Source organism: Stegodyphus dumicola, chromosome 9 (assembly GCF_044657685.1).
Source record: "Stegodyphus dumicola isolate Sdum_Otavi_A_Nest chromosome 9, ASM4465768v1".
In the NCBI taxonomy this organism is placed as follows: Eukaryota; Metazoa; Arthropoda; class Arachnida; order Araneae; family Eresidae; genus Stegodyphus; species Stegodyphus dumicola.
In genome coordinates this window covers 77,962,132-77,976,676 of record NC_140776.1, presented here as the reverse complement: position 1 = coordinate 77,976,676, position 14,545 = coordinate 77,962,132, and the positions used below count along the sequence as shown (strand labels likewise).

The 14,545-nt window shown below is 33.4% G+C and overlaps 1 protein-coding gene across 1 annotated transcript in view; it reads right to left on the bottom strand.

The window, feature by feature from the left end:
• LOC118187640 (uncharacterized) overlaps positions 1–14,545 on the bottom strand; it is a 408,650-nt gene that overhangs the window by 186,617 nt on the left and 207,488 nt on the right. The gene's annotated exons all lie outside the window — the stretch shown is intronic.

Sequence of the window (14,545 nt, the reverse complement as noted above, 5' to 3'; positions counted from 1 at the left end):
GATAAAATATTTTCGAGATGATAAACTAGTTTATTTAAATAAAGAAACTGCTATATTGCATATAACTGGTGTTAAAAATTACTTACTGATTGAGCATACGAGATGAATAATACTTAGTTATTTACTTAGTTATTTAAAAATTTCTCTTTTGGTCGTTGTATAGAGAAGTCAGAAGTATCTTTAACACGTTGAGCGCCACGTCAGCCACCTGTGGCTGGCACTAGATTTTCCGTTTAGGCCGCGTGAGCCATCTGTGGCTGAATCTGTGGCAAACACTAGAATTTCCGTTTAGGCCACTTCAGACATCTGTGGCTGATACTAGATTTTCCGTTTAGGCCGCGTCAGCTATCCTTGGCTGACACTAGATTTCCCGTTTAGGCCGCATCAGCCATCTGTGGCTGCACTAAACTTTCCGTTTAGGTCGCGTCAGCCATTTGTGGCCGACACTAGACCTTTTCGTTTATGCCGCGTCGACCTCCGCTGGCTGACAGCGTGTAACATGATAAATAACTATAAAATTTACCCTGTTTTATGGAATTACACAAAATTTATTTAAAATTTACTTAATTTTGATACATGATTTGATTTTGATTCATTGGATTTCATTGAAACACGGTAAACATAAAAACGGTTCTCCATTACAGCTATTAGAAAATGTGACAACACTCTTTAGTCTTTTTTCTGGCCATTACTCTACCAGCTTCTGTTGCATTTTTATCATAACATAATTTACAATATTTCCGTACTTTAGAGGCTTTTCCCTGTTTTCTTCGGAGTTTATGTTGTCGTTTTCTAGATATTCTTGCATTTTTGTTCGACGGAATTCAACTTGTTGCTATCTTCTACCGCGATACGAATCACTGGCCCTACAATACCAGTGCTTTTAAGCGAAGCGCGTGGCCTGAACGGTATTGCCTAAAACATACGCGTGGCGCTCAACGTGTTAAACTTCTGAGCTTTCTAGTTAGTGTTCCATTAGATAGTAAACAAGCAGCTGAAGCGCCATTTTTCCTCCTATGTTCTGAATGGCCCTAATTATCTTTTAGAGATGTCAGAAGTGTCTTTAAACTTCACAAGTTCTAGTTGGTGTTCAGTTAGATATTGAAATAAGAAATCGCAGTGCTAGTGAAGAACAGGATTACTTTCCATTCCTTTAAAATCTCCATATTTCATGTATAAACGAATACATGGAAGATGGAATTCACATTACCCATATTTAAGGTTAGTTGACCTGAAATTTCTTGTGACATTTTTCAACGTTTTTCCAGGAATGCAACGATCATGTGTTAAAAGGAACTATACTGATTTCTGCTTCATGGAAAAACTACGATGATCGAATCTTCCGCTCCGCTAAGTCGAAATGAGACCAAAAACATTTCTTATCCAATGTTCTTACAGTTTTTCTTTCTTTAAAATCACTTACTTCCAGGATATTGAGTAGAGAAATAAATCCGTGGTTGCGCAAGATCAAAGGATTAAACTAAAGAATTCGCTTTCCTTTCAGAAGGACTGTAATTTTCTTTCACTACGCTAACGGTATAGAAAGCGTTTTTGACAATGGTTTCGACATAAGGATAAATATTATCGAATGGAATGAGTAAGATACTCTGGGTAACAATGTCTTCTCAGATCTACATAAATTATGTAGTGATTAACCTATTAAGGAATAAGAAATATGAAACGTAAAATATGTCGGGAAGGAAAAACTACTACATTTTTCATTAAAAAAAGTCATACATATTTGAAAAGATATATATGATATCAGAGAATATGTTTCGATATTAAAAGATAATTTATACTTTTACCAGCTTCTCTTCATGGAAAAGGATAACAACCCAGTTATGTTTATTTTCACAATATGCAGATACAAAGTTTTGAAACTTAGCCCCCCCCCCAAAAAAAAACTGAAGCTTTCAGATTTTACATTACGCCCAAAGGGGAGGTTTTTTAACGTTTTCTGTGTTACTTTTATTTATTAAATATCATGCTCTTCGCACTTAAACTATAAAATTCAATTCAACAGCAATATCGCAAAATAAATTTTAAATTGTCACCGAATGTTATTATTATAATACTTGGTGACAACAGTTTGTAAAGTCATACGCACATTTACAGTGAATCGACGCAAAATGTCAAAACGAAATTAATAGCCCTTCTGAACTAACCCTTCTTTTGGCTCAAAATACAAAAAAAATCTGAAAGATTTCAGATTTTATATTAAGTAAATGTTCTTCGCCCTTAAATCATAAAATTCAATTTAACAGCATTATTGCAAAATAATTTTTAAATCAGCATATCTTTAGATACACAGTCTCGCGCGCTGGAGATAATGTCTACCCCCCCCCGGGAACAGTATTGCCATTGCTCGCTTTGAAATCTCTGAGTTTGTTAATAAAAAATTTCATTAAAGTGTTACAAAATCTGAAATCGATAATATAACAAATTCCAAATTAGGGCTTTCAGATGCCCATATTCGGTGGAGGATTACGTTATTCAAAACTGGATGGCTGTAGGTACCGTTGTTTTATCACAATGCGAGAAAAATACATACATTTCTGCAGTTCTTCATTAATTTAATTTCTTCAAACATAATACAGGGAGATAATATTTGGTGGAAACAATCTGAAAAAAGATACGCCATTTCTGGTGATTCAACGCCAAATGCCAAAGCGAAATATAAAGCCCAAAAGGCGTTAGCTCAGGAAGGCTATTAATTTCGCTATATATATATATATATATATATATATATATATATATATAAGAGCTGAAATGAACTTCTTTTCAACATACAGAACTTTATGTCAAAATGAGCTGAAGAATGTTCAAATAAAAAGCAGTCATGAAGAGAGCTCTGCATCTATAGAAAATAAATAAGTAAATAAATACATGAATACAAATTTTCTATATTTCATTTAGTAGTTAATCAAAAACTTAGAACATTAAGTCGCCAGTACCTCAAATTAACCCTACTTCATCATATGATTTAATCCTTATATCAAAATGATAAATTTTAATCAGAAAAGGCACATGAAAATACTACAATTGAAAAATCGGTGGATAAATTACATGCAAACAATCTTTTAATTAAATAGATTCAGACTAAGGGGGAAAAAATTCTACTTAATAATGCCATGAAATGCTCGATATGGTTTTAAATCGGACGTCTACAAATTAGCTGTTTTCTGCCTACTACAGCTACAAATTAGCTGTTTTCAAAAGGCCTTCTGCCTGGCCTTTTGAAAACATCATAACTACTCATTTTAACAGAACACTATTCGCGCATCACTCCAATAATACATCAAATCTATAAACTAGACTTTTTTTTAGAATTTATGTAACTATTCGCACTTATTTATTTGTATTTTTGCTGTACATATTTTCTCGATCTTCTGTTATTGCGTATTAGTATTTGTTTAATTATTATTTTGTGCGTTATTCTATGCAACATTTTTTAATTGCGAGCTTTGAACAATCTTTTCTTGTAACAACTGTAGTATTTTCATATGAATTTTTTTTAAATAGCATTTGTGTTTCTGAATAACCATACGCTGGAATTGTGTCAAGAACTTAAAAGGAACCGGATATAACAGGCCTTAGCGACAACTACTTGCCAAGCTCGCTACATATGATGATTACTAACCAACTTGAAGACGTTTGCTAAGTTCTAGAAAATGCACTTTCCACCAGAACGAATTTTCATGGCTTGTTTTGAAGTAATTGACCCCAGCTCTTCTGGATTAGAATATGTCACAGTCGAGAAAGCTCCGAATCAAATTTGTAATCTAAAACAATAAGCATTCGGTAACCTTTGATCACTGACTGATTTTGCAATTTACTATATTCATCCTGTCTTAAGCAGAGCAAAGTAACGTCTATCGGATTTTACTGACCATTATTTTATTTAGTCATTTTTATTCTTCTGTAACTGTTAATATATATAGAGCTGCAATAATAATTCAAATTCTTGTCCAACTGGCCTTTCTATCCACTACGCAAATCCTTACGAGTCGCAAACATGCAACAATATCTTAAGCACTCGAAAAACACTTAATTATAAAATAAGAAGATGAAAAAAATCTTAATCGAGAAGTCACTCGGAAACCAATGGTCACAAACTTCTGCAACACAAATTTTAAAATGTAACGCATCTATTCGCTATAAATTTCTTTCTTTCCGGAATTTATAATTTTTCTCCCCACTTACATAAAAAATCCCAATGTGCTTTCCAGTATCTTTTTTGATTCCTCCTATACGAAAACTGGGTACTCGTTATTACGCAGACTGCAACATTTCTTAGCTCCAAGGAATTTTTTCAGCTAATCTGAGAATTTAGATAGCTATCAGAATGAATCGTCTCTCCAGAGAAATTAGTCACGCTTTAGCTATTTAAGATTCAGATTTATTTTTATGAGCGTTTTCTTCTATCAGATGCTCTGTTGTTCTTAAAAGGAACTTCAATTTCTGCAAAAATCTGTTTATCTGAAGAAATCAAATATGCTTTATATTTTTAGAAATTAAGCAGGATATCCTCTTATTACCCTCAGAGGCTTGCTTCTGATAAAAAAAAATGAAACATGTTGAAAAACACTGAATAACCCATAGAAAGCAACATATTTAATATACTTTTACAGTACTCAAGATGATTTATTTTCCGAAGTCTGTAGACATAAATTAAGTGCTTTATCAATGAGTCTAGAAGTCAGCATTACAATTTTATATTCCGATTCTTTTATTTTCTGGGATTCGATTTTCATTTGAATACAGCGATCAGTTTATTAAAGTAATAGTTAATATGCAATCATTAGTTTTTTTGGGGGGAGGAGGGGACGAGGGAAACTTACAAAATGTGCAAGGCATCGCCGGGACTCGAATCCTGTACCTCTCGAGTATGCGTCGAGTATACTTCAAATGACACCACGAAGGTAAGGGAAAAGGAGGGATAAAATACCTTAATATACTCCCCTTTTTAAAGAGCGACTGGGGGAATAGGAGACCCAATCGCCAAATCCTACCGGTAACAAATTATTGTTTAATACCTTTTACTCTGGCTGCTATTTTAAAGTCATAGGTTAATCTGAAGCAAGAGACGTGAAAAATATGCAGTGCACTCGCCGGGAGTCGAACACTGTGTTTATACACGCGTCGAGTGTGCCTCCAATTACACCACGAGGGCACGCCAAAAGGAGGGAGAAAGTACCTTATAAATAAAGATACATGAATAAAAGAAATAACAGATTTAAAAAGTGTTCACAAAATTTCACTTCTTTCAATGATTTTCAGCAATTAAATTTTGTTTCAGATCAGATATTCATTCCTCCGCCATTCTATATTCTACTCTGATTTTATACATTTACGGTTCTTAATTTTTAAGAAATAGTTTTGAATACTTAGCAAAATGGTTATTTCCTTTTCCAATCCTCTTATCTGATAAAGCATTCGCCTTCTTTAATTTTTTTTCGCAATAAGAACTACCTAAAAGATATGTCTGAGTTAGAATTGTCTGATTTAGAAAAAGCATTTCCATAGTTCATTCTGTTAAAAGTTTTGATTTTAATCATCACCAATCGTGTTTTACATAGTTTATCTGATATATTTTTATCATTTTTCATTTTGTTCAATAAATGACGCTTTTTGCGCTACAAACAAGTGGACCGCGATGCAAAGCTAGACTAACTATTATGATATATGGAACAGAAATACACTATACCAAATATAACATTAACGTAAAAATTAACCTTAGGTGGAGTAAATTTTGCACAAAAACTCTACATATTTCGAGAGATTCCGCGGCCTCTTTTTCTAAAACCACCGCCAATCTAAACTTAGATTTTTATTAATTTTATACTTAATACGATTTTGATGCAGAAAGACACGTTATAAAATATTTAAAGTTAATTAACATATTATTAGGATTTAAAATCTTAACTATAACTTTTCCTTTCCATAGAACTCACTAGAATGCAAATTAGTTGTTTGAGTACTTAAATGGACGGTTTTGCATATTTTAGAGTAAAGCTTTTGACAACCTCACCTGCACTTTACTATCTCTGCTTGAGATATCGCCAGCCAACCGGAAATTATTAACAGCTCTACCAGATTCTTCCTGCTTTAGTCAATTTGCTAGCCTAACGTGAAAAGCGGGCCATTTAAAAGTACTAAGACAGCTTAAATAGGCAAGTTGAGTAGTCTCTGACTACGATATCCGAATTTAATTTCAACTTATGCTATTTTAAATCTCTCCAAGTGGTGGAGGTTATTTGTATACACAAGTGGTGCTTCCTGTTTGATTTAAAGATTTGATAGAAAGGTTATTTTAACTGTGTCAGAACTTGGGTCGTATTAATTCAGAGGCAGCGAAAATTCGATTGTCAGCTTACAAGGGTTAGAAAGAGTGAGTGAGTGAGTGATTATGACGCAAAAACCAAAGATGATTATAACGCGCCAGACACAAGATGGGATAATTTTAATTGATGACATTAAAATTCAATAAATAAAAACAAGTATACAAATCCAAAGGATGAAGTCATATAAACACAAGTTAAAAGCACACATTAAAATTCAAGACACAGTCTTCAAAACAAATTACATTAGGTAATAAAAGCCAGTCTCTTTTAAATAATAAAATAAATTACAATTGACCTCTCTTCCGATTAAACGGTCGAGAGGTAAGTAACAACTATTAAAATATTTCTGGCGAAGATTATTAAAACATGGACACTCAATTAAAATATGACGAACAGATAAACATTACAATTAAAACAAAGAGGCTCATTTTCAGCTTTGAGAAGATAGTTAAGTGTGACTCTAGTGTGACCAATTCTGAGGCGAGTCAAAAGAACTTCCTCCTTACGATTTCCAGCAAAATCCAAATTTTCGATTCTGGGCTTTAAATTTCTCAACTTGTTGTTAAGCTGAACATCCCAAATTTGCTGCCATTTTTTCCGTATCTTCCTCTTGATGACACAGCAGATGTCTCGAAAAGAGATAAGGCGATTGGACAGTTCAACAGCAGATTTTGCCGCGATGTCTGCACGCTCGTTTCCCTTTATTCCCGTATGCAAGGGTTAGAAAGAGATTATTTAAACTCATAACCCCACAATGTTCATTTAGCGCTTTAGAATAGTTTTTCCTTCGGAATCTTTCTCAGAAAGTCCGAATCAGAAATTTCATAGAGTTTTTCATTTGAAATCAGAAACAGAGGACGATTTAATGCTCTCAGATATCAATTCATGCAATCCTTGAATCTAATTAAAGAATTAAAAGTTAATCAAAAGTTTTCTGAAAAAGAAGTATCTATCGCTAGAAATCAAAAATTTACTTAATTTAAAATTCATATAATGGATTAATGTTTAATTATCCATTTTTCTTTTTCCATAAACTTGTGCTCCGATGAAAAAAAAGGTAAAGGTGCATCGAAAGATTACGAGGCATTTAAGGCTGTCTCTAATTTTTCACTTAATCCTTTCCTTGCTAATATCCTTTAAGCTTCTTTTCGGATGATAATTTGTTATTCCTGCAAGTGACACTCTTCGAATGGATGAAAATTAATTTTCATCTGGCACCCCTAAACTTTTACAACAAAACGCGCCGTTTCTTTTAACGATAAATTAAATTTTAATGAACTTTCGGTGAGTTTCTAAAAAGGAGCTTCATTAAGAGATGTAAAAAGGGGCTCATGAGAGTTCTGTCACAGAGGGAAAATTTATCTCGAAATCGATTTGAAAGCTACCATTCAAGTCGACTTTTTTTATGAAGAAAATACTCCAAGTAATCATCTGCGCGAGAATTACTGCTCATAAATTCGCAATAAAAGAACCAAAAGAGTAATCTTTTATTGTACTGCATAAATGATGAATCCAGAATAAAGCCGTCCCATAAATAAAAATCAGAATTAACTTCTATTTGAGAAATCCCACAGGCAGTCATTATAAAACAATAATTAAAAGTATACTTTTACTTTAAATGTAATCATTACAAGGAACAATCCTTTGAAATACTTAAGACATCAGGAAATTGCATATCTAAGCACAACTGTAGCACAACAATCTAGAAAATATACTATTTTTAGAAATATCTCTCGTGTAAATGAATTAGATCCCCCCTTAAAAACTTTGTATAGCCTAAAATACTGAGCTTTATGGTAGCCAATAATGCTCTCAATCATTACAACTATTTCTTTTTTATCCTATATTTAAATAAACTATTCATTTCCAATTTCTGCCATTAAAAATCTTTACTAATTGGACATATGCAGTAGAGCTGAACGATCCCCTCCGGTACTGATTCACAGAACCGATTCACTTCATTGAGTGAATTTATTCCCGATTCCAGGACATGGAGTCGTAGCTCTTTTACAGTTCACGGAGTGCTCTTCTTGGAAGCATGCTAGAAATAGAGAACTGCTTTTCCTTCATGAATATTTATATTTAGTTGTTTACATTTAGTTAAAGGTGAGTATATTCCTTTGCTCATTCGATTTTTCTGCTCTTCGTTCCATCCCCGTTAACCACTCTTGATTTATTTGTTGTTTCGGATATTTTTCATCACGGTTATTGTTAGTGAGCAACGAGTCCTAAAAAAGAAGCGATTCATTTCAGAGAGCAAATCGTTCTGATCCGATCTCATAAAAGAAAAGTTTTGTCCATCCCTAATATACATTTTATAAAATTTCATATTAGTCCTCCCGGTGGTTGTGATTTCTCACCGAGAATTGGGAACATTTCTTTTTATTCTGTTTTTACTTATAAGGTATTTTCCTTTCCGCATTCCTTCGTAACTGAAAGCACAATCGACGCGTATTCGGGAGGTTTAGTGTTCGAATTCCGGCGACGGCACTCCACATTTTTCACCTTCCAGCATTGATATAACCTAATGAATCTGCATCTGTATAAATAAAACATAATTTACCCAAAAGGTTTCTTTTCTTATGGAGAAGCTCCTTTAAGATTTGGAACTAACGGTTAGTTGTTACTTCGTTAAGGCGTTAATTATAGGCCCAAATTTTGAAAACCATTGTCATAGTATTCTTATTTACTCAAGCAAGAAATTTTATGAAAAATCTCATGCGGTTAAACATAATTTACATTAACGGCTGGTTAAGAGTATGATAGAAAACTAATAAACAAAATAAAACGAAAGAAAGAGCGTAGCAGGAAACTAAACCAAAAAATAATTAAAAGATGGAAAGAATCATAGAAATTAAAGATAAGACCCGAATTAATATACTGCAATAAAAAGAAATTGGTAAATAATACGAAAAGGCGGTGTTCTTTCTTTCCAAATATAATGACATTTTTAATAGATATAAACGTTAAACTAAAACAAGAATTTTGCCTATTATTACACAAAATTAAAAACAGTTCCATAATAATTTTATGGATTTTATATTATTAATTTAATCAATATTATTCGCACATAATTTCATAGACCACTTATGCTCTGAAGCAAGTCGTTTAGTAAATATAATAAATCTTATACAGCAAGCAACATTTCTAAATCAAAGGAGTGGATATAGTTGGTGCCATAAAGTTTATTAAATTTACAGAAAGATCATCTTCCACCCCGATTATCTTCTTTTTGTTTCTATTACACACTGCACACGGAATGAAATTCTACAATACCGAGACATAAGAAAAATCAGATATACTTTCCTTTCAAAATATAATATATGAGGTATTAAATCAAAGAGAAATGGTGAAACAAAGAAAACACGATAAAAAAGAAGTTATTGATGATTAAGTGGAAAATAGCATCCGAATAAAATATTTTTACTCAGCATTTTCCTACACATCTAAATATTTGGTTAGGGAGGGAATAGTTGTGGGATTGTATATACACCGGGTAAAATGCTCAAAGGATGCTTTGCTATTGAATTTTAAAATGGAAAAGTTTTATTTCTATACATTAACACATAAAAGAAAAGAACAGTAAAATAAATGGCTATGCACCTTGATTTATTTTCCGTTAAGCTTTAACATTATAATTTGGATTAAAATAACACCTATCAGTCAAAATCGTAAAAACAACCTTGTATTTAGCGTAAGAATATTGAAACACTCAATTGATTTCGAGGGCAGCTAAAGGTCCCTCCTCATCAGGAGAAAGTATGAAAAATAAAGCGGAAGGAGTCTCAGAAATACGTGGTCCTTATCAGCACTGCACGTGGTTGTAAACGGATTTTAATCAGAGTTTCACTGGCCGCCTACTTTTAGTGAGCCAGGCTATCTGATCAAACATATAACACAAAGGACAAGAAAAATTAGCGAAGTTAAAAATAGGGAGCGAGGGGCAAATTAGTATGTACTATCTTAGTCAAAAAATCCAACAAAAGGAACACCTAACTTTGTTTTACGCAATATATTACTCATTGAAAAAGAAATTTGATATTAAAGTTTTTATTTATTTCAAGAATTCCATTCTACAAATTTTTATTAGATTTCTGGAAATTGTTAAATGTTCAGTTCTCTATTTCATATTTAAATACGAATTTCCCCCTCGATGAACCGAAACAAAAAGCATTCTGTAAATCACCACTGATTATGTAAATTGCATTCCATCTCTCGACAGCATCTTCATAACCATAGAGGCACAAACACAGCATTTCATTATTTCATGTTTAAAAAAAATGCATTTTTAAAGCAATTATTGTTTTATTTAAACATTAATACAGTGCTTAAGGTAATTTCACTCCAGGAACCTTAGAAAGAAAAAACTTGCTCATTAGGAATAATGAACTGAGATACCACAATTTCAGATTTCGTTTCCAGGAAGTAACTGACTAATCATATTTATTTATATTTCATTTTAAATGTTCGAATTCTTCTGTATATTGAGGACGCAGTTCCACTGCATAATTTGATGGGGAGAAAACGCTCTGAAAATTGGAACATCATAATTTATAAAATAAGGTTAGGTTATCTAAATGCTGAAAAGCACTCGTGGGCTATCTGAATACATTAGCAATACCTTCGTTTAGCACTTTGTAAAAAAAAAGTGCCTTCTATTCACGCTACACACGGGGGAAAGCATCCACGGAGCCAGCCCGTTTGCCAGAGTTCGAACTCCCAGGATTCACCGGTCTTAACCACTCGGTCATTAGTGAGGCTTCATCAAACAAAAGTGATAACATTCCAATATATGAAAAGAATATTTCTCACTTCTGTATGTGAAAAAGGCTCATACGTAATTTAAATGCGATCGTTCCATTGGCTCATTTTTCCGGAAGGGGGGTACTTTCAAAAAAGCAAAAGCTGACAAATTTTTAAATATTTTAAAAGTCAAATAGCTCTTAACCCGAGATTTTTTACTCAAATTTTGTTTGGGTGCGGGTCTTGTTCAACTGCAGTTCATGGATACATAATGAGTTTTCGCTTCTTGTGCGATTTTGCGAGAGTTTATCCTCGCAAAACAGTTCTATTTTACTAAAAATAAAAAAAAGCTGGCATCAATTAGGCAAAAACCATAGTGCGACAGAAAGTGATATTTTGACCGAGATATTACGGGTAGAACTTACCTTTAATTTCTAATTGCATCGCTCTGTTATTAGCCTTTTAACCTTCCCAAACAAGTAATTTACTCTCGTAAAAGTCTAAAGAAACAGGACACAACTAAATTTTACGATAACGGTAAGATGCGAAAAAGAATAAGACATCACATGAATAAACCATGAATTCCTACACGTTCTCCGATATAGCCATATATTATAGCTCTGATCTAATTATGCGACTAAAATATTCAATAGATGCCTCACGTTTTGTGAAACCTCTCATTTAAAACAAAATACCATTTCACCCGTCAGGCAATAGCAAACTCTGCTTTTCTGGTTATAATGACAATCAAGCAGATACGAAAAAAAAGAAAGAAAATTAAATCGGAGAAACGAAATCCGATATATACGCCAGCAGGCAGCCGATTTAGAAAGCAGCATATATGTCGAATGCAAGATTCGAAGCAGATTTGCTCCCTGCAGTTACCTCGAAATGAAAACGGAAAGCGCCCGACGGCGATGAAATCCTCTGGAAATAAGATACGGAGTAAATTGGATCATTATTTCTTCAGATATTGTCGCATTCGCTTCATCTTTAATCTCACAAATCAGAAGAAAGTTCCATTTTTCGACAACAGTTAGAAATTTCGAACGCTCTTCTTTTTTTCCAAGTGTTAAAATAAAGTTAAAATTCCAAAATTAAGGCTAAAAATAAAAAGGCGGAACTATGATATAAATATTATTTTTGTTGTAAAGTAGATGCTGAAGCAGTAAATTTTTATTTTTGCAAAGACTAATCACGACCAAACCTTTCATTGCATGTAATAAGACAATTATATTTCGGAAAATCTTCAGGAAAAAATATTTTACAACGTAGACTTTTCAGTACGATAATTACGTTTCGGATAACCATTAGGAGATGAAATTTTATAACATCAATAATCCAATGAGATTATTTTTCGGATAACCATCAGTACACAAAACCTTACAGCATCGATAATGCACTAAGATATGACTACCTCATCGCATATTAAAACTATAATAAATTATTTCATTTAGAAATCCCAAGGAAGGAAGCTTATTATTACGCTTCCATACGTTTTTGTACTTGCCATTTATAGTGAGGAAATCCAATTAGACACAACATTAATTTCTTTTCTTGAGATTTTCTTAGACCAATTAGCATTGGCTGACAAAAAATAGTTCAGAACAGCTGTCATAAATGTTTCGTTATTCTTTATCACAGAACTAAATGTTACCACATACTTGTTGAAACCTTCAATCCATTAACAGAAACAACTATTCCAAATCTTGATAATATCCGCAATAGTTATCCATTTGGATCTGTAACACCTTGTTAACAAGCTAAGCACCAAACGAATTGGATTTATCTTTTGATGCACGCAGACATTCCAGGCAAATCATTATTAAGGTCAATGCAGACCTGATCTTGCGAACTACCTATATGAAGCTTTTAGTGATAACACAAATATACGTCAAAAAAAGTACGTTACACACACAAATAATAAATAAATACATAAAATGAAATGAAAATAAAGCGAAGAGCCCCTAAAAATGTTTTTTTTTTTATTACGGGGGACAAACAACACTAATACTTTTATTTCATATACACCGACTCTATAGCATTTTCTTTTGAAGGGATCACAATCGGAAGCTACTGTCATTTCATCCCAAATCTTGTCGATGTTAGCTTGGTTTGGTTTATGTGATTAGGACAAAGTCTTAACGGTTACCTGAGTAAGAGGAGGGATGCATTCGTGGAGGATTTTATTAGGGAAACTTCCTCGTATACACGTTACCCATGGGAAGAAAAACAAAAGTGACCAGGCAGCCAACCTGTTCGTGGGATTCGAACCTCGGACCGAACTACCAGTGTTCAGAGACTTTACCGCTCTGCCGCTAATGAGCCGGATGTTAGCTTGGAAAGGGGGATATAATCAATTTTCCAGTTTCTATCGACTAAAAAAATTAAATGAACGAATGGAGTGCTATGAAAATTTTTAACTACGAACCAAAAGAGTTTTACTTGAAAAATAATGAATTCGAAAACGGAAAATGCAATTTAAAAAACAACATTAAAATTTATTATTCACATGACATAAGCAATTAAAAAATAATATTTTGTGGACGGCATTATATGGAAATGGAATCTTTAAACCAAAACCGAGCTTTAACCCTTTGAGGCACAGTGAGTCCCGTTTAACACACTTAAAAATTTCCTTCTTTACGCACAGAAAAATTGAATGAAAAAAGATTTATAGTTTCCCCCCCCCCAATACTCTTATATCGAGTTGTCGCTGTTTAGCTGGCGACGTTGCCGGCTCTTTGACAAAGTATCCCGGTAGGGCACAAGACGTTAAACGGTCTGACCGGGGAGTGAGAAGGCGTCGGAAATGGGAAAAAGGGGGTCACCAGCGTCACAAGAAGAAAGAAAACTAAGAAAGCCGCGCACATGGAGAGGCTAAGTATAAGTTGGTGTCTGGTAGTGTTGTTTCATGATGGATGGGTGGTTAAAATAAGAGAATAAGCCTGAGAAAAGTATTATTATTTAAATCAGATATTGTAACATATTACATTCAATACAAATACAAGACACATAAAGAGATGCAAATGATAAAATAACATCTATACACTATATACAGGAAAATCCGTGAAAGCGAACTATGTAGTGAAATTATCGTCACGGGTGAGGTGAGCCGCGTAAGGTCTGATGCAACTGTCCTCTCTCAGTGGAATATAATCAAAAACTTTGAAATGACGTAAAAAGTCGCATTGTATGGCTTTGTCGAAAAAGTTCTTATTCATTTTATGGAGGTATTTTTCAACAGTATCCAGTTTAAGATCTCTGTGAAGAGTGTCGTTTGACACACAAAAATGTGCATTTGTAATAAGTCTCACAAACTTATTTTGTAGAATTTGCAGTTTGTAAAGGTCTTTAGTTGTAGCTGTAGCCCAAGCAGGGAATGCATGGGAAAAAATTGGCCTAATAATGGCCGTATAAAGGTGTCTTTTACGAGAAAGATCCAATTTAGAGTATTT